Source organism: Columba livia, chromosome 1 (assembly GCF_036013475.1).
Source record: "Columba livia isolate bColLiv1 breed racing homer chromosome 1, bColLiv1.pat.W.v2, whole genome shotgun sequence".
Lineage (NCBI taxonomy): Eukaryota > Metazoa > Chordata > Aves > Columbiformes > Columbidae > Columba > Columba livia.
The window spans coordinates 164,609,943-164,631,627 of NC_088602.1; the positions used below are offsets into that span (position 1 = coordinate 164,609,943).

A 21,685-nucleotide genomic window follows, 5' to 3' on the forward strand; every position below is an offset into this window, starting at 1 on the left:
AATGAGATCTTTTACTTTTCTTAACCTGAGACAATTGTTGAGGTGCTTTGAAGGCAGTACCACCTTAGGCTCTATTTTGCTTGTAACTGTCATAGATGCAATTGTCTGCAAAACTCTCTACAAGGAAGGTGTGACCTCATTACACTGGGAAGAAAAGAGCACACATGATCTCTTAATCTAGTAATAGATATTCATATCTCATTGATAGTATTTTACATGAAGGAATCTTGTTTCTACGTGTTTTAAAAGACCACTGCAAGAAACAGCTGTGTAATTCAGAGGTTGTTTGAGAAACTTATTTGCCTGATCTACTGCTGGAGAGTTGTGGCATGTTCTTTACAGATCTCACACTTCCTTGGATTGATACTCTTCGTGCCACTTTTAGTTGACTGAGTGGTGATGTCAACCCATCAGATTGAGATAACTGTCATGCACCAAGAAGGAGAATCTACAGGGACTGCAACATGGAAGAGATTTTTCCACTCTGCTATTCAGTGTGCCAGTATGCACATTATCGTCAACTCTGACATAAGGGAGCAAGCATATCTGACATAAAGGAGCAGGCATACAGGTTGAAACGTGGCCCTAAATCCCTGCGTGCACCCTGCTGCAGTAATAATGCAGATACAAACAGCAACAGAGCATCTATCTGTTACAGCTGTGTGATACGCAAGCTACTGGAGCAGTAGCTGAAAAAGCACAGAACACAACAAACCATACACCTGAAGAAATCCTAATAGTGACCACAGGTGACGGCAGCACACACTGGAAGTGGCACAGATATAGACAATGTCCACAATGTCCGCAGTGATGGGCTTTCCTGGTAGGTTTTGTAAAACCGGTTGGACATGCCAGGAGCTCTCATTCAACTGTAGGTTTCCATGCTGATGTCTCCTAGCAGGAGCTAGGAGTAATTTTATAATTCACTAAATGAACTTCAGTAATCATAGTATTTCTTGATCTGATGATATGATAAGCTGCATCGGCTTCATAGCCAAGTACTACAGAAGCGTGACTTCTGGACATCCCCTCTGTTTTAAAGGTGTGCATCTTCTGCACATCAAGGGAAGCAACTATTAATCAGTACATCACTGTTCATGGGTGACTGTCAGCCTCCTGTGCAGCCTGTTTGACCTTTAGTGGTATCTAGTGGTAAATGAGTTTGTATGGAAAATCTTGACAATTAAATGGCAATTAAACCAGCAAAAACTGATTTCACCTTCATACATGAAAGCAGGAAGAATGGAGCTTACAATGGATGAGGATAGTGAGGACAGGTTGCTGGCTGCCAGGATACCTTATAGGTCTAAAGTATTCTCCAGGTATTATTAGGCTATGTGACCAAATTAGTTTCAGTGTTAATTTACAGATCTTCTGATGAGACTCTCTATTTATGGTCTGGAACAAGGACTGTAGTTAGTTAAGAAGTTAGCACTAACAAAATTTTGCAAATCAAAGTGTTATTTTTGCTACTTTGTTGGTTGTAATTTCTTTGTTTCATAAGACACTCTGTTCCATGTAAGACACTCTCTGCTATTGCAATGAGAGTGCCTCTTACCCTTAGAAATATCACAACAGATTTTAATATTATCTTGGCAGAAGAACTGAACCTCTCTTCCTAAATGGGATTCAATAGTATTTTGATTTTATTAGATGTCACAATAGTTTCTTGTCCTGTCCAGTATTAAAATGTATATGGACTAGTATGCTGGGTAGAGGCAAGCCACAGTTCAGAGTCAAAAGGCGTTTGTCTCATAACTACATGTTTCCATATTCAGGCACCATACTGATAAAAGTTGATAGAGACCTCTAGCTCTGCTTAAATAACAGTTTGCAATTTTTAAAACTTCTGTGTTTTTTATGCACTACTTTTACACAAAAATCAGCTGTACGTAAAGAGAAGCAATTTAATAAACACTACAGATGAAGTAGTCAGTCTGAATGATTTTTTAAAAATAATTCCAAATGTTAAAAATTCAGGCCAAAATATATATATATGAAAAATTTCCATAGGAAGTGTCACCACAAGTGTAAAATGTCACGCATGAATTAATGTATGCGTATTTTTTGTTATTCTGTGGCTCTATTAGAGATGAGAAAATGGCTGTGAGTATAGCGTTTACAATCTTTGAAGTCTTCCAAAGAAAATCAGTGTTTACATTATATGTGTCCTTATATTCATGTAATACAAAAGAAGGTCTGATACAAAGTTTAGTATTGCTCATCATGAGGGCTGACTGAAAAGGTATTGTTCAAAGATGCTTTTCAGTGAAATGTTTTCAACTAAATTGTTTCATTTACTGAGATATTGTCAGATTAGACCAATTTTACATGGGAGCATGGTGGGAAATGCAGGAGAAGATATTTTGGCCATTGTATGGCTGCAAACTACTATGCAGTCCAAATTCTTAGCACAACTAAGATGACAAAAATACTGTAATATGCCGTCCTGGGAGTCATTGATAAGGTCCTTATTTCTGTAAACTAGAAATGCCTCCTTTTTGCTGGGAGCTGATTTTTAAAAGAAGAAAAGAATGTTATTTTAGGACACAGAACATGTCAATGACTCACAATTCACTATTTAAGAAAGAAACAAGAAAACTTTCCTCAGTGAATTGATGAATGAGATACATTAATACAGTAAGTCCTTCTTATTTCCTTTGGTGAGGGATATACTCACATTCTGGCAGCCAGTAAAGATTGGAAGGCCAGGAAATATATTTGGGCCAGTTGAGTGTGTTTGTCTGCCAAATTAAATAATAGACCAGAGACACTGGAACAGGACTAGAGGATGTAGAAGATAAGTGAAAGCAGTGCCAGCTGAGAGGTCTAATGGTCTTACTGGAAAGTGGTTTGAACAGCTTGCAGCTGAGATGAGACAAAAAGTCCATGTGAATAGAGAAGCCCATCTGTCTCTGAATGCATCTTCCCGCTTAGTGATTAGGAAAGATGCAGAAATTGTTTGGGTTCCTTGATTTGCACAGTGAAAGGAAAAGGGGAAAAAGATGGTTGTGTTCTTCTGACACAGCAACATTACTTCAGATCAGCTTTTGCTTTGTTGAAGAGAAAGTCTTCTGCTTGAAGAAGCATTAAAACATGTGCCTACCTTCAAACAGCTCCCTATTAATAAAGCTGAAGGAATAGTCAGAAAATTATGTGTAAAACATAGCTGATTCTAGCAGCAAAGAAACTCTACCCAAATGAAACTGATTGGTCATAGAAAACAAATGCTTTTTGTGGTTCAGGACACATTGATTGTGAGTTTAGAGGAAGAAAACCCTACTGAAGTTACCCTGGAAATCCTGAAGGCATGAGGCTGCCTAAACCAAACTGTGGAGTCTCTAATCATCTTCCAGCATGCAAGAAACTGACAGCTGATCAGAGAGTTTATTATTTTCAGTGTGATGGTGTCCTTTAAAGAACTAAAGGCTTATAGCTAAAAGAGGATTGGTCAAAGAATTTGGGTGTGATTCAAGCAATCAGTAAACAGTTGGCAGGTTTAGTAATGCTGCTTAAATTGAGGTGGATTTTGTTCTTAAAGGCTTACATTTATCAAGCATGGTTCCCCAGCAATCTAAGTGTACTGTATGCTTCTCTCCCTTCAAATCCAAGAACAGACAAGATGGAAGGACAGGCACAAAGGTGAAATATGTTTTTAAATGTATGGAGTATCACCAGCATGACACATATTTGTCTAAGAGATGGGGCAATACAATGTATTTGACAAAGTGCTTAAAATCTGAAACAGTTACATTTATATCCAACTTGTTAGATTAAATTAAAATATTCACATAGTACAGATTATTTTTTCAATATAACTTTCAGGTCTAAACATAGTGGACTAAGCAATTGTTAAAACAAACATTAAAGTCAGGGCCAGATTTACAAAAATATTTCAGGGGAGATGTTTGGAACATGGGTATAGGGACTTTTTCGAGGTGGACAATGATATACACTTCAGTGAGAAAAGCAGAGAAAGAAGGAACAATCTAACTATTATTGATGTCCCTATAGTCTGTATTGTGCAAACCCTGAGTCACAAATGGGAAAAAATAAACGAAACATTTTTTCAAAAGAATTCCTTCCCTGAAGAGTTTACCTACAAAGAGAAAAAAAAAATACAGCGATGAAATAAATATGCAGTGGGAAAGATGGCAGAAATACAAATAAAATAATAAACATTCTTGTTTATTTTTAACTGATAGAAGCAGCAGGAGGGAGAGAAAGAAATGCCTTTGGGATAGTGAAGAGAAAGGGAGGAAATAAGAGATCAAGTATGGATAGTATAGTATAGGTAAGGGTGAGTATAAGCAGGTTGAATGTGATGTCAAATGATAAGTGGAGCTCATCAAGGGATTCAATGAGAAAATTATGCTGTACTGCATGCAAAAGATCAGCTAAGATGGAGAATCTACAAAAATCAGTCAAAGAGAGAAAATGATTATTAATAGAATCAAAACAACACAGAGAGGGAGACAAGACATTTTTTGCTTTTCAAAACTCAATTTGATAGCCTCTACAGTCTGTACTCTGTGTGCTGAGCACTCTTACCATGGACTGCCAAGAACATTAGGAAACTGTTACTGCTACTCACTAGCAGAGAAACCAGCCCTCATCAAACACTTATTTGTTGAGACTTATTCCAAGAATGTACACCATGCTCCAGGGTCTCTGAAAAAAAAGTTTAAAACAAATAACACTTTTATTAGCTATTCAGTTATTAAAGTCTTCAGATAAAGTAAGTCACAACTACTTAATCACAGTGGGACTGTTGTCAAATCTAGATCAGATCAGCCTTGACTTTGTCTAGCTGAGTCTTGAAAATCCCCAGAGATTTTCAGGAAACCTCCAGGGATGGAAATCACACAGCCTCTTTGATTCCCAGTGCTAGACTGTCGTCCCAGGACAGGTTTTTCCTAATGTCCAATTTGATACTCAGTTATTCTCCTTCAGAAATGTTTATCAATTATCATAATCTATAACAGAAATATAAGAGTCTCTTTATTAAAGACATTTTCAATGCCAGAAGACAAGTTCTATGCATTCAGCTACACTTCTAATAGACTCTACTGTTAGAGAAACAGCAACAGCACTAAACCCATCAGCATCTGGAAGAGGAGAATCACAGAAACATGCCTAACTATTTACACTGCTAATTTTATATTCAATGTGTGCCTCCATTTTACCATCACCTATGTTATGACAAAAATGGCACATAGTTCTTGTAATCATGCTTTCCTCCATGACACTAAACAGAGCTTTAGCCTGATAGCAGAATGGCGAAAAGCTTCTTGCTGCACAAAAAAATTAGAGGTCTGAGATTGCACCTTACCCTGGATTTATGCTACAGGCTGCCCCTGTTATGAATGAGGTTTTGGTCATCTGAGCTGGGGAATTGAAAGCAGCTGGATGTAATGCTTGCCTTATGTGCTCTTGGCTACAGTCGTTGGCATTCCTTAGCCATGCAAGTTTCCCTTGTCCTTGGAGGAGAGCTTTTTGAGCACTGTAATGCCAGTAATAGGTGTACCCTCCTACTGTCACACTCCAAGTTGTTCTTCAACCTATTCTTTCTTCCCTCCCAATTAAACAGATTTCCCAATTTGGGCATATCTGGTGTAGCTATATGCCTGTTCCGCCTCTCACTTGCAATAGGAGCACAGTTGTCAATGATAATGTTTTGTTTCTCTCCGCTGGTTCAAACAGGAATGCAATTTTCTCCATATATCTGAGGAAGTACCAGCTACAGAGGAGTACTTAATAGGCTGTCAGTCATTTAGCATGAGTCTTAGATCTTACAGTTTTAAAATGCTGATCCCTTAATTAGTAGTCTTCATGTTTTTGGTTTTGTCTTTAATGAAATGAGCACTCTAACTCTGTTGTGGAATCATGCATGCTAGTTTGAACAAGCCTTTTTATTTCCCCCATGAACTGATGATCAGAACATTAGAACTACATTTGCGGTTTATTTGTAATTTGTATTCTCATCAATGCACATTTTCAAGTATAGAACTAACTTAAAAAACAGTAACTCTGCCCTAACATAACCATCTGCAGCAAAAGAGTAAGTGCTTGGCAACACTAACTAGTTCATAGAACTTCTTACTAGATATAAATAATCTGATTTTCTGGCAAAGAAAGTCCCCGCAGTGTGATCTTTAGTTAGAGAAAAGAAAACTCATGTTAGTTGGCACATCTAGCAGCATAATGTAGTTATTATTAAAAAAAAAAGTGACCATGTAAAAATGGCACCTTGTTAAACACTGTAACAACTCTCTGTGTGTATTCTGGGACAGATTGGCTTACACTATTTAAAACAAAAACAAGCTTTTATTGCTTTCTACTCCTGTTAACACTGCTGAGCCAACACATCCACACAGAGCAGCAAGAGGCCAGAGCCAAATACTGAATGAAGTGTTTTAGCAGGACCAAGGTGGACTTTAAATATATAAGTCATTAATACAGATTTAAAAAAAAACAGGGCTACTGTAGAACTAAATTTCTAACAGAATCTTGTCTCTAACAGAAACACTGATCATGGGAATTTTGAAGAACATGTCTAGAATTTCAAGACCTCTTGTGGTACTGGCAGCTTTGACGCTTCCCACCAGGCAGCTGCACGAGCAGAAGTCTCAGACATGCTCCTCTGTTGTGGGTACAGCTGGGATTTCTGGACATGCAGAAGTCTGGTCAAAGCCACTCTGCATTTCTCCTCCAAGCTGAGCCCTCTGCTTCAGGGAAGCTTCAAGTGGATTTGTGACACATTCTGCGCAGTGGCTGCTTCTAGACAAGTGAATTAGATGTGCTCAGGACTGCTGTCTAGCACAGAGGCCATTGGAGAGAAATGTACCTTATCCCTGCACTTAACTCTATCTTCCAGCACCTCAGAGTGCCTGTATTTCTCTGCAAGAGGAATAAAATCCCAAGCCGTGAAAATGTACGCAAGACACCAGCTTTTTGACAAGACTGGGTGCTGGGTGGTGTTCTCCAATCTTTTTCTTGATGCTGTTTTGTTGTATTCCAGCAAATGGTCAGTGACATTACAGCTTTGTGACAATGACTATTTTTCATAACCAGAAGTTTTTTTCTCTTTTCTCTTTTCAGGCAGACAGTGTAAAGAAAACTTATGATACCCCTATCCTTGTACAGAGCGTGCTATTGCAGATGTGCTTGGAAACAACCACTGGGTTAGGGATAGATGGAGAAGGATGGTGCTTAGGTGGTCTGCTGTGTAATGGCTCTACTGCTTCTGTTGATGTCCACAATCAGGGGTTGAATAACCTGCAGAACATTGACATTGACAACTAAAGTGCCTACACCCTACAGCCACCCTGCGGGCTGGGTGAGAGGAAGGGGAGCTGAAGATGTGTGTTTTGAACACAGATGTCTGATTGTATCTGAGTTTAATGGATCTGGGGCTTAGACATAGTCTCTTTTAACTAATTCATAGAAAAAATTGTTATCATCTCCCCAAAACTGGTTTGTCACTTTTGTCAGGGAAGATTATAGTATGTACATTGGAAAGAACCTCACTGAAGGGAGGTTCGTCCTTCTGCATAGAGATTAGTAAAACACTACTTTTAGTTAAAACTTGCATTTGAATGAAAACTTACCTGATCTACAGTTACTGACGGTCTATTGTCTCCAAGACATTGAATTTATACCTTTTCAGTACAATAAAAATGCAGCCAAACTTGTTGTTTTGTTTCCCTACCTTTTAAAGTTTGCATCGCAAGCTGTTTATACCACAGAATTTTCAGTACTGGATGTCTTTGAGGCTCTTAGTCCTACTTTACTAGAAATCTGAAATTCTGTTTATTGCAGTTGTTATTGCTTCCAGCTCTGAATGACAAGGATGATTAATATTAACAAATAAATAGAATGAAAAGTAAATAAGATATTTTGATTTGCTACAGAATTATGTTTGTGTGCTCTTATTTGTTCATATCATGTATTTTCTGGCAATATATTGTATATTGTCCTAATTCTACTATTTGTACACAAAGTGAAACCAATGTTTAAATAGATAGTATTGATATGGCAAAACCTAATTTTATTTAACATCATAGCTAAAAACGTACAGATAAAACTACAAAATTAATATCTTTCTCAAACAAAAACATGACAAATTGCTACTGTAGCAATAATTATTGGCAACTGCCTTCTAGGGGATTTGCTGTAAAGCCTCTGTGATGTGCTTTTAGAATTTCCTAACATTTTAGGAGACACAGCATCATTCCCTACTACTGTGCCTCCCCATCCATGAAGGAGCTTCCTCGTGACCCAGCTTCCCTGTGGATTCCCCTCTGCAAAGGGCTGCAGGATTCTTTTTGCCAAGAAATGTTGGACCAGATGATCCTTGTGGTCCCTTCCAACCTGGTATTCTATGATTTTCAAAGGAGACTTTGCAAGATTTTTGTCAATTTAAGTTCTAATACCTGTTTCCAACTTCAAAAAGCTTCTAATTTTTAATTTTTCTGGAAGAAAATTACTATCCTGTGATTCACTGAAATCATTGCCACAGGTAATTTTGGTTATAAAAAATATATGCTATGTAATGTAGTTTTAAGCACTTTTAAAGGTCTACAGTGCTGACTCAGAGATAATGGTAATTTTTTTTTTTTTTTGAATGACATTTAAAGCAGCTTTTATAGGACTGGTATGTAAACCTCCAATGTTATTATTAAAAGTCATACGCCAGAAGGTTATTCTTACTTAAATGGTCAGGAATAAAAAACTGTTTTGAGATAGCTATGGCATAGACCAGAAGTATGCTACAGACACATACATGGAAAGTCATATGAGGAAACACATTATCTTTCCTCAGATGTGGATTAGTCCTTCAGTGCACCAGGTAGATGACCAGTAAGCCACTTGGTAGTTATTTAACTTTGGTTTATTTGCCTCAGTATGACCAAATTTACCCCTTTACTTCAAATGGTTGAGAATGAACATGTGAATAAAAGGTTTAAATAGTGTCAGTTGAAAAATAAACTACCTGGGGACCTCTCTGAAGAACGCAGGCTACTGAGCCAAAAATGATGCTTGTCCCTGATTTAACTGCAACCAGATTTCATCAAAGGTGCAAAAATGATGACTATAAGGCAGGTAAGTGTAAATCTTCAGATGCAGAACTTCAACATTTCTAAAAGTCAACTGTGACTGATAACCCCCTTTAAATATGGAAAGTTCAGCTGGAAAGTTGGATGTGTCTACAATAACTAAAGGAAAAGTTCTTTTTTTCAAACTAGAACTTGAGAACTATTTCTGTCTGGTTTTCCAAGGCAGTACTGCTTTTGCAGCCACAGGTGAAATTTTGAACCACAGTGTTTGCAGAGCTCAGAAGAGCTGAGGGAATCAATTCTGACTGTCTGGTAAAGACTGCAGCTATCGACATATTGTCTGCCTTCCCACCCACTACATATCATTCATTAGTGCAGATACTAACTATCTTAGCAGGTGCAGTATTGCCTGGCATTGCCAATAACATTTAACTCAGATTATGAGCTGATTATGAAGAAATGGCATTTTTTGCTGGTACCATTAAATACATATAGTTATCATTCCTGAATGACTGCATTCCCTTTTCTTGTATCTTGGTCTAGTCATACAAGGATTTTTTTTTTTTAACTCCCTATTGTTCTGATGTGATTTTTTGACTGTGATACTTACCAGATGAGGTCAGGTAAAATCCTCAAAATCTTCAAAGATAATGCCTCACACTTTTTATATTTAAGATCTGTTCTAAGACAAATGTGCAAAATCCTTAGCTAAGTTTTGTTAAAGACCCAATTCTGTCAGAATTCTGTCTTCAGAAGTGCTACTTCTTGATAATGAGAGTTTTGAAATATGGATTAATGGTTAGAGCTGACCCCTATCCCTTGACAACGGCATCCTCCTTACAATAGCAGGGAACAGTCTCCTTTCAAAAACTGCTTGAATTCAAGACAGTTGCTTAAAAAGTAAGATTGGAAAGATCTATATATAGTGATACCCACATAGGTGTCTAAAGGCATTTCTGAAGTAAATAAAGTGCCAATAAACACAGACTTGATCTTAAATTAACTAATAGAATAACCCTCTGAAAGGCTGAAAACTTTCTGTGAGCTGTTCCTGTGAATATTTATGTACCTACTCTGTAGTTCACTACTTATAAAGGTAGGGCCTGTGGCACTGAGTATATTGCAAGGTGTTCTTAACTTCCAATATGGTGATTTCATTCCCATTCATTCCTATTGGGAAGAACTTACAGTTTTGGACTCAAGTTGAATGTCGTATGGGTTACAAGGGGAAATTCAAGCAGCTTTCTTTCACCAGGCTTATTACCAAGCAGGGCAAGTCTCTCTGTTCTTATGCATGTCCTCAGGGCACTGACAGCTCCAGAGGAGGCAGGATAGAGAAATTAACTCACTGTTCCTTCTGTGTAAAAATGAGCAAGCTGGTACCAAACATAGGGATTCTACAGCCTTACATTTTTTTCTCTGTCATGTGTTATTGTGACTAGTTTAGGAAAGAGGATAAGGAAAGGAAAATTCAGAGTGATATTTTCCTTTTGGTGCAAGCTGTGCTATGAGCCTTGTAGAGACTGCCTGTTCACCACTGTGTTTATTAGCCATCAGTGGACCTTTCCTACACACTTCTGTTTCACCTTGTTTAATCCCATTTGTACTGATGGCAAAATAGCCAGAGGCAGAGAGTTACCCAGCTCCTTTTCAGAGAATATGGAAAAAAAAAAGTACTTCCACTCTTTGTTTTTAACTTGATGCTTCATGATTTCATTTATTTCCCTCCAGATCTGGTATTATGAGAAAAAATAAATAAATAAATAAATAAATATTTACCCTCTTAGACATGCTTCTGTCATGTGTTTACTTCACTTTCTGTTTTCTAGGCTAAGTTTTAGTGAGTTTAGGCTCTGCTTGTGTAGAGAGAAGCCTCTCCATTTTCTTTGATCTATTCTGTTGCCTTTTGTATAATTTTGTTCCTTATTCTACTGTATCTTTTTTGAGGTGGAATGACCAGAACAAAGCATGATAATTAAAAGCAGTTTGCATCAGGTATTTGTACAGCAGTATAGCATTTTCCTGTTTCATTTTCTGTTCTCTTCATACTCATTAATAGCATTCAATTTTCCCTTTGACTGAGCACTGAAATGGAGATTTCAAAAACCTGTGACTTACACATCTTTTCCTTCAGTGGTAAAAGTTCATTCAGGGTTGATCATTTGTATGTATAGTAGGGGGTTGTTTTTTTAACATATGCATTATACAAATTACTGGCAATAAATTTTACTTTCCTATTCATCTCTGCCACTTAGTATTGCAACATGTTTTTACAGAACACTATGGCCAGTTTTAATTTTGGCCACTGAAGCTAGTTTTGTATCATTTGCATATTTTTTCATGCAATTGTTCATTCTTTTTTTCAGACTGTTTAACAATATGATTGGTCCCTGAGACACTTCCATAAAGGACTCCTGTGACAAGCCTCTCCCTTTTTTGAGAGTGGGCATTTAATGCTGTAATTTGTTATTTATTTTTCAACTGAGTACTGATCCACAAGACAACTTCCTATTTTTTCCACATGATAGCTTAGTTTCTTTAAAAATCATTGTAATAGTTTTTGGAAATCCAAGATGGGTTAGATGGGAAATGTTCTCCACAAGATTACTGACTCCTTGAAAGAACTCATAACTCTCAAATTTGGGAGGCAAAATGTGCTCTTCAGATGTTAAATCTTCTCCATAGTATTATTTATTTGATTACTAATGTAGTTTCCCCTAACAGACCTGGACTGAAAGCCATGTTCGCTGGTTTGTGATCCTCTTTATTCCTCTTTGAAGCTGTTTCTCTTGTTTGTTTGTTTGTTTTATTTGTTTTGTTGTGTTTTGTTTTTTGTTTTGTTTTGTTTTTATTTCCAGGCTTATTTGGATCCCTTAGCTGAATGTCATCTGCTCCTGCTGTTATGTTTTTATACATATTATGAACTGATTCCAAAATCCTTTCACCAATGCTAATCTTGCAGTGCAGGTGAAGTAAGCAGGTGGACTGATTCATGATGGTTCCCTTTATGACTGTACTTATCTCCCAAGGAAAGTTTGTCTCCTTTCCAAATCCACATGGAATAGTGAACCTTATGTTGCCTGTTGCTGCCTCTCATATCTAAGATATGTTATGTAGCCTATGGTCGTGAAAATCAGGTTACCGTTTCACATATATCATAAAAACATCATCCGTACCATATGTCTAAAACAAATGATAAGTGAAAAAGGGCAATATATATTCCCCTTTTTTTTTTTTTTTTTAATTAATTATTAAAAAAGTGGACCACTGGAATAAAATACTGTAGAACTCCATTGTAAAAAGTTTAGTCGACAACTGTAATGGCAGTCTACAAAGAGACTGAAAATAACGGGCCTAAGCTGTTTTGCCATTTTTATAATGCATAGAAGAGGTCTGAAAATTTATATGGAAAAAGAGACTCATTCTCTCCCAATTAACAAAACAGGTTTAGGGAAGGTGGAGGGCAATGAGAAGTTTTTTGCTTTCCTATAATTAAAAAATCAGGTTTTGTTTCTGCATATGTCTTTTTCTAGAGGTTCCAAAAAAAAATCAGTTCATCTAAGACAGGAATGTGTGATTTTTCCTTGCACTGATGGAAATAATGTCTGATTATTTCCTTTTAACACCTATGTACACATAAATACTTGGAAAAAAGGGTGTATGAACATCTATAATGACATCCCTTGTTCTCTTTCCTTCAGCTTTAGTCAGCAAAAATATGTAAATATAGGTTAAAAAGTCATTAATGAAACTTCCCACAAAACTGATATGACATTTCTGATATTTTTCTAGTTTAACAATAGCAGAGAATGAAAGCCTTTCAAAGGGAAAAGCAAAATCTCTTTCAGGGTGTCTTTATTATAAAGAAATAAATGTTACTTGTTAAAGAAAATTGGGTTATGTGCTCTTTAAGTATAAATATGTGACAGGTTCAAATAACAATTTGAAAATCCTCTTCAAACAAATTTCCTAGTACTGTGCTATAACGTTTTTTTTTCTATGTTAACAAAGACTCTTAGTAAGAATTTGTCAAAAATTTGAACAAAGACACAAACTATTAGCTACTGTTAAAAATAACCACTATCTTCAGAAATTTCTTTGCTACAGATGGAACTTGCTGTTCCTTAAGGAACATAAGATGTTGACTTAGAAACAGATAAAAATCACCCTTAACCTCAACATTTATACAGGCTTAGTATCTCCACTATGCAAGAGGAGCTGTATTGTTTTCTCTTTGTTTTCTTGTTCATGCTTTACAGTCTTTTGTCCTCATGATTTGGATTATGACCATGACTGAGAAAATTTAAGACACTTTTCATGTTTCCCTTGTACTAAGTAGTTCCTGTTGTTGGAAACACAAATAGTTACAGAGAAATTCTGCTGTTTTGTATTTTCTATAATTTGAAATGCAAATAAGTAAATGCAGTGGTAGGCATATCTGATTGTTGAAATTATGTAGTGCCAGGTTCTTCAAGAAGGTAAGCAGAATTCCAGAATATTTCAAAAGCAGGTACTTAAAGTGAACGTAGAGTTTTGACCTTTTGATAATGACTTTTGCAGTAGGTACTGCTTCTTGGCTGCCATAAAATCTTATTACTATTTTCCCCTTCAGAGCAAGCTTGTCGTATATAGAGGAAATATTTCTAAGAAAGCAGTAGCTGGTAAAACTATGAACGTACACTATGAACACCATTTTTTAATTGCCACTTTCATATGAAAGTAGAGTAGTAAATCTATGACTCAAGTTTAAGATTAGTATAAGTATAGCTACACTTATAATTCACTAATCTTAATAGCTGTGTCTCTCGAATATCTATTTAACAAAACTTTAATAAGACTGCACAAATTAACAACCTTCATTCATGTATCACATTAAAGGGTATAGATTATAAGTTCAGTAGATTTCATTCATCAGTAATGTATTTTCATACATATTTATTACTACATAAATAAACACTTTAAAATAAGTATGACTCAAATATGACTTTTTTGTTTCCTCTCATCTTCTCCTTACTCTCACATTTGTTGCCCTTAGTCTTTTCTTGGACCTTATTTGCCAAACTAGAGATAAATTGAAGCCCTCACCTGTTGCCACATCACTACTGAGTTGAGCTGATTGATCAGCAGTGCTTACAGCCAATGTTAAAGTTACCACAAACGCACTCTCAGGTTGATCCCAGAATACATAGTCACTTGTCTAATCTTTTAATTTCCGTTTTTCAAAGAACCAAAGGCACTAGCTTATTAGCCAGTCTGTGAAATCCTCCCCTTCATACAACGTGGCATAGTCACATGGATCAAAGTCAACCAGCTGTTTTGGGGAATGATGATTCTTAAAAGCCTACTGATAAGAATGCCTTAGTGTTTCTTTTCATGCCATTCTGTCATCTACACACACCTACATTGCAGCTGTGTCCATTCATCCTGATTTTGTCCCAGGAATCCTCCTACAGGCACCTTTACAGACTTCTTGTGGTTTCTATTTCTTGATTCTCTGTCAGAGACTTGTCAGGATAAAAATATATCATGGAGGTTTAAGGCTTCGAGTTTTGAAGATATTATAGAGGAAATCAGTACTTTGTTGTCATTTTTTCCTGAGGTCCTGAAGTCACTTGTGTACTCTAAGTGGCACATATCAGCTTCATAGATGAGAAGCTGCTAAGGAGATGTGCTTTGACCATCCAGCCCACCTTCCATGCCCAAGGTATTTTTGCAATCTCGAGCTCATCTCAGGGAAGCATCTTGTCTTAGGGCCAAGAGAAGCAGGAAAACTGCTAATAAGAAATCCAGATCCAGGAGCAATCCCAGGAATACACTATTTCAGTTGCCTTTCCTTAGGTAACCAGAGGTTCAGAAATGTGCTCTACATCACAGTTAAGGGATTCCTCACACTTTCCTCCTCTTCCCCTTTATAATCAGGCTGTCCCAAAATAGATTCACAAGTGCTTTTCTTCTTACTTGGTATAAATACTGCTGCATTGAAGAGGTCATGGGCAGTTTTAGATCCTCAAGCATATTGCTGGAATAATACACTTGAAGAGTGGCAGCTTTCTACCAAGAGTCTAGGTAGACAAATGAGATGCTTGTTGTGGGTAGGTGCCTCTGTCAGATGAACAATCCTGTCAAGGGGAGAGTTGAAGAGACTCTTGCAAGACAGTGTGAATACAGTTACAGATTATTTTGCATTTATTCGGCATATCCACTGATTTCAAACAGTTCTATGTGCATAGCTCAAACTGGTTATGGCATCCATTAATGTTTTACAGTGTAGAAACTTACATCCCATGATCACTGACCTATCTGCCATAGCTTCCAGTTGTTAGGGAAGTTCATTTTCTCTAGGTTTCCTGTAGCAGACAGTCACAGATTCCAGTGTCTGTGGAAGAGCAACCCTCAGCAAAAGAAAAAAACAATGTGGACAATTTTACCCCTAGAATCCAAGCGCACAAACCCCCACATGTCCCCCAGGCCAACTGCAAAATCAGTTTGGAGTTTCCCTGTTCATTATATCTCTTTGTTTTTGTTAGGCGGGATGTCAGCCAAAGTCCTGACCCTCAGTTGCCATTTTGCACCTGCAGCTGGACAAAAATAATTTATTGGCAAATCAAAAGAGAGTGCAGAGGAGGGCAACAAAGCTGGTGAGGGGCCTGCAGCACGTCTGATGAGGAGCAGCTGAGGGAACTGGGGCTGTTTAGCCTGGAGAAAAGGAAGCTGAGGGGAGACCTGATCGCTGTCTACAACTACCTGAAAGGAGGTTGTAGCATGAAGGGTGTTGGTCTTTTCTGAATAGCAAATGGTAAGACAAGAGGAAATGTCCTCAAATTGTGCCAGGAGAGGTTTAGATTGGATATTAGGACAAAATTCTTAATGGAAATGATTGTCAGTATTGCAACGGGCTGCCCAAGGAAGTGGTGGAGGCACCATCCCTGGAGGTGTATTTTTGTTTATTTTCTTATGTTCCTTTGGACAAAGAGATTTGTGACTTTCATCAGGTAAGTGCTAAGTACATGTCTGAATAATAATTAGAGAAAAGGATATACTAACTCTTATTTTCAGGCCCACCAAATATTATAATTCACGTTCCTCCTTTTCTCTGCAACACACAGCTACACACATTTCATATCACGATTTTATAAACCTGCCATCTTTTGTTTTGATTATACAGTCTTAATTTTTCTTTCGTCAAATGTGAGTCATAAAAAAAATAATTTCCAGTTAACTTTTTCGTACCACAAGCTTGCTAGTTTCCTCTTAATCCACCATCTGAATAATGCTGTTTCTTTTGCTTGGAACATTGAAAACTATTAGTTCATCATAATCTAATCTGCCTACCTATTCTCTGTCTGGGCAAAGGTTTAAATGTATAGATATATACTTAGTGTATCTAAAAAAAGAGAAGCAACCTAACAGTAATCCCTAAATCAGCTTTACATGCTGCCTCAAAACAGTGGAATACTTTGAATAATTGAAATAGTAAACTCCAGAACATATTCTAGGTTCGTTGCTGTACTCCCAGGGGAGGAAAAGACCTTCTGAATTATACTCTGAGAGGTGGGCTAGCACAGACATGTGTTGGTCTACACAAGTAAAAATAATCAGGAATACCAGTCTTTTAGAGTATGACTAACCCACTTTCCAAGTCAGTGACACCAAAGCAGTTTATCTGTTTTCTTGGAAACATGCCTTTGCTTCTGTCCCCTTCCTTCTTGAAATGTACTGCACACAGAGCAGCTGCCAAGCCAGATGAATTGCGCACTAGGGGGAATTGCTGAAAATAAGCAGAATGCAGACTGAAAATAGGACTTGGGAGTAATTGCAGAAGAGGAAAACAAGCATGGTTTTCTCCATTGTGGTTTCCTCTTAACCACTTTCCAAATGTTTCACGTACTACGGAAAATATTCTAGAGAAGAGGTGTAGTGGCTTGAGTTGAATCAAAAAGTCACTGCTGTCAATTACTTTTGACAACTGAGGGTTTGGATCAGGCCCTCAGTCTCCCAGCATCCTGCATTCAAGGCTTCACGTATTAGTAGTGAAAGACTAAGAAGGGCACACTCAAGTACAAGATGATGTTTGGTGCCTATGTCCAAAACCAAAATTGAGTCCCTCCCAGCTCAGAGGCTGCCAGACAGTAGCAGCACATCCCTGACCTGCCAGGCAGATTTCTCCTCCTTCCTCCCTGGGTAGCTCTGTCTTCTCAGGGCTGAGCAGCTCAGGGGGTAGTTCACAAGCCACCGTAAAGAACATCCAACATGCAACTGGAACAGACTCCCGAAAAAAAAACCAAAAAAATAAAACAAAACAAAAGAAGAAGTTGACTTTCTTAAAAGACATGTAGATGATCAATTTCTCCTAGGGATACAGTTTGAACACTCATCTTAGAACCAGGGAAAGGCACTCTTCTCTGTCCAAAAGGGTACACACTTGTACTTTCTACAGCTTCCTAAGCATTATAGACACTTCGATGCACTATAAGAGAAAGCAGGAGCATTTCCAACTCCTTCGGTTGATGTAGTGTTGCTGTGCAAGAGAATGCAAGATTTATTGTTCTATAAAGAGAGCAAGACAAAACACAAAGCAAGACTGCTTTTTCTGTATTGGAGGCAGCCATCCAGGTCTCTTGTTGTGAGCAGAGGCTTTATAAGGATTTAAGTCATAACCACTGTGTAAAAATGTGCTTTTGTATGCCAAAGAAGTCTCTCCTTTTGTTATGAATATTCTTGCAGTGATAAAATCAGAGCAGGAACTACATTTGAGAAGACAGTAGCAATAATTACTCTTGTCTTCTTGTTGTCCCTATTGGGGTGTGCTTAGGAGTGCTGGGAGAATGCTTGTCAAGTCACATCCATCTAGATAGATGGAGCAGTGACAGGCCCAGCCATGCCTTATAAGCTTCTCATCTAAGGCAACACTGAAGAAGAGTTACACATCTATCAATCGGGTATCACTGGGATTAGAGTACAACTAAATTACTGTATCCAGAGTCATCATTTGGGACTGCTGAAGAGTTTAGTCTCCCAGCTCAGGTTTTAGATGCTTAAATCCTTCATTAAGTCTGGTTGTAAATGAACTAAATATGTGTATACCTCCATCAGAGCTTTAGGTCAGGAAGCAGAGTGAAGTCAAGTCTCTTCTCAACTATCACGTATTTCTTACTCCTAGGATTACTGAATAGTGTAGAGTCAGACTGAGATCTGATTGCAGATGATTCTAAATCTAACAGATGATGTCAGGATCCATCTCACCTGCATAGAACCTTTGCTGCTGGTCCTACAATATCACCCCAAAAGGAACTGGTATATATATAATGGTGTGACCTAGTCCCTCCATGCTCTCATGCTTGAATCTTTAATAAGAAGTAGCACAGTCTCAGGTGTTCTCCCTCAACTATGGATCAACTAAAATCTGTATGCAAATGTAAGCATGTGTCCTTACACCTCCATAGGTGAGTCCAAACTTGTCTGAGAGCCATCTTGGTGAATTTCACCTTCAGTACCTTAAGAAAGGCTGTTTCTGCCTCTTTGGTTAGGAGGACGTTCCTGAAAACAAGAATAACCAGAAAAATATTTTCTCCTAGTAACCACTGATGTTACTTTAATTTTTTCACTAACACAGCTACTATAAGAACTGACCAGTTCTCTTGGCTAGTAGAAATGCAGGACTATTTATGTTACAAAGAAGAGCAAAGCCCAATCCTCAAATTACAGACCATGCTCCAAACTCTCAAGTTTTTCGCTTGCTCAAATATAGGTATTGTAAGCATACACGGTTTTAACACTACAGTCCTCATTCATGCAAAAACACCCACTATGGTCAAAAATAATGGTGTAATTTGGCATCCAATAACACTGTATTCTCAAGTGATATTAATTCTCCTACCACAACTGTTGCTTCTTTCTTGAATAATTACTGTTTTTCTCTTGGCTTTCTCCAGATTTATACATTCACGTTCTTTCTTCTTCTAATAAGACAGAATAAAACTTGCCAAAATTTCAAGATGAAGACATGGCATTCATATAATGTTATTATCATGTTTCTTGCATATGCTAGTAAAACTGCAATGGATAGTGTCATATTTCCTGTCTTTCCTCTTCTTAATACAATCTAACATCTTTAGTACTTTCTGAGGTCTGGTAAGTATTGAACAGATACTGCGGTGTGATGTTTGAGAAACAAAAGTCACCCTTATGTACTTTTTTTTTTTTTGTCAGTAAAGAACAATACACATCTTTTCAAGGAAGGTGACTTTTATGAGATGGAAAACCAGCAAAACCAAAGAAAATATATCAGAAACAGTTTTAGTTTATCTTCTGTATAAAAACTTCCACTGCGAAAACCTTTCTCAAATCTTGCATAGAGACATCTTGTATTTCAAATGTATTTTGAAGACAAACCAGCATCATAGACTTAGACCCTAGACTTTTCTGAGGTCTCATTATTTGGAGAGGAATATGTTTTTTTCATTGTTTGTGTATGTATACATATGTGCAGTCACACATGTACATGCCAATAGTTACAGAGTGCCATCTGCTGTCATGTGAGACTAAATAGTGTTGTTTCTGTTAAGTTTTAGGATTGATAAAGTTGTTGTGTCCTTCAAAGTCTTTCTGATAAACTTACACTAACAGACGAAGTACATTTATAAATTGTAGGAAAAGTGGAGGTGTTTTTTCCTACTTCTGAACACATTAACCCCTCTATACTTTATTCTTCTTCAGTTCATATCACTGCTTAATCTTTCTGGCTGACCTATCTCTGCAATCTCTTTTGGCCATAAATGAAAAAATAATTTTGTGACAGGCTTATGTAAACTATTGTCGATTTTCTCAAAATGATAACCTATTTAGACCAATAGGTTATTTTCTTGTTGATCTAGAAATAAATTGCACAGAGTCCAGGTACAATGTAAATAACAACAGAGGAGTTCACAAACAGCATTCAATCTCTGTTTGGGGAGTGAAAATCTAAACTTGTTCTTCAGGAGAGAAATCTGCCTTACAGGTTGGATCCATAGATGGATTAAAGCAAAAAAGGAAATGTTGTCACTTGTCACAGCTTCTTCAGAGAGACAAATCCCAACCCCCCAACCATACGGAATTTCATTCAAGACTGAAAACTTGCTCAAATGCTGCCTCTTAAGATTGTTCAGTTCTTCCCTCTAGTGGCCTGTCCTTTTAAAATAATTCTCACAAAAGATAAATTGCTTAAATCATTTTCTTTTTGAGCTTAAGAAATTTTGAGAAGATATAGATGCATAGAAGTTTGCATCAGTTTTTCAGATGGGCTCCAAAGTGGCATTAACTAGAAGGCTGTCGAAAACATTTTGATATTATAGCATGTTTTGTGACATAATCTTGGTTTCCAGTTTGTGTTAAGTGGATCATAGTGGTGAAATTTATCTAAACTGGGAAGCTCAGAAAAATCATGAGAGGATATTTTTCTCAGTTTTTAAGAAAGCAAGAAGAATGAAAGCCAGCAATGTACTATTCTGGACAAGCTGACTTCTTAATTCCTTTTGGGAAGGTAGCCAGGGAATCAGCACATTTTCTTGTATCTGACATGATTGTACAACTAAACCTTCCACTCTGCCATGGCATCTTTATGTGCTGCCATGATAATATTGTGTTGCCTGTGAAAAGTATTCCTGTAGAAATATCCTAGTTTTGTAATCGGACAACATTTTGTGCTTTTGCTGCTTGTGTTTCCAAAAAGAATCCCAACTTTTGCTGTTTCCTTCTTCTGACATTCAAATGTAGATACCTGTAACCTCATTTTCAGAGGTATTATCATCAATATTTTCAATATTTTTTTGGCAATGAGGACCCAAAATAGGCTCTTTATTAAAGAATCCACATAAGAAAAGAGGTAAAAGGAGCTAATAACTATGGGTGGGATTTGAATAGTGATTCCACTTTCTAATTCATTCTCCTTTTCCTGAATCACTCCTTTTTGTCTTTTACTGTGCATTTCAATGTGAGTTATCTACCATTCACATTGCTATGCATGACATTCTTCTGTGAAATATTTAACTTTCTGCTCTTGTTATACATTTGATTGTGTAGTCTTCATTATATAATTTTATAGACTATTGTGATTACATTAAATATTTAGTCAGTGAAACATATCCACTTCTTTAAAACTTGCCATCCTCCTCACTTTTTCACTTTCTTCTAGAAGACCGTATTTCAAAATATTTTTCTTTTTCATGGAATGCTGCTGTAGTGATTTAAACCGCAGTCAAGGTAAAATATGAGAACAACTGAACCTAAACTGGAAAACTCATTCTGCTATGACCCATGCTGATTTATTGCTGCTTTTCATACTTTGCTAGTGGTTTTGAATTTTGAGGGATGCAGGAAAAATAAGCATATCCAGGCCATAGATATATATTGCATGTATGGGAGCCTAAACAGTTAAATGTGGACCTGTCTTGAAAAGTGAGATTGCTGCTGGAAAGATGGTTTGAAAAATATTACCTGATGGGAACAGAGCCCATTTGTGTCAGTCTTCAGTGTTTTCTTATACAAAACCCATTTTTAGCTAGAAAATAAATGTTCCTCATATTGTCATGTAAACCTGACAAAAATCAATACTTTGAAAGTAGTGCCATCAAAGGCCAACACTGAGA

The 21,685-nt window shown here is 37.2% G+C and overlaps 2 long non-coding RNA genes across 3 annotated transcripts in view; one reads left to right on the forward strand and one right to left on the reverse strand.

Moving 5' to 3' along the window:
- LOC135576488 (uncharacterized) overlaps window positions 1-10,792 on the forward strand; it is an 83,601-nt gene extending 72,809 nt beyond the window's left edge. For both annotated transcript variants that reach the window (XR_010468272.1, XR_010468276.1), the window contains one exon: window positions 7,102-10,792. This is a non-coding gene — a long non-coding RNA (uncharacterized LOC135576488). The remainder of the gene's footprint in view (window positions 1-7,101) is intronic.
- LOC135576492 (uncharacterized) overlaps window positions 1-21,685 on the reverse strand; it is a 137,352-nt gene that overhangs the window by 68,192 nt on the left and 47,475 nt on the right. The window lies entirely within an intron of this gene.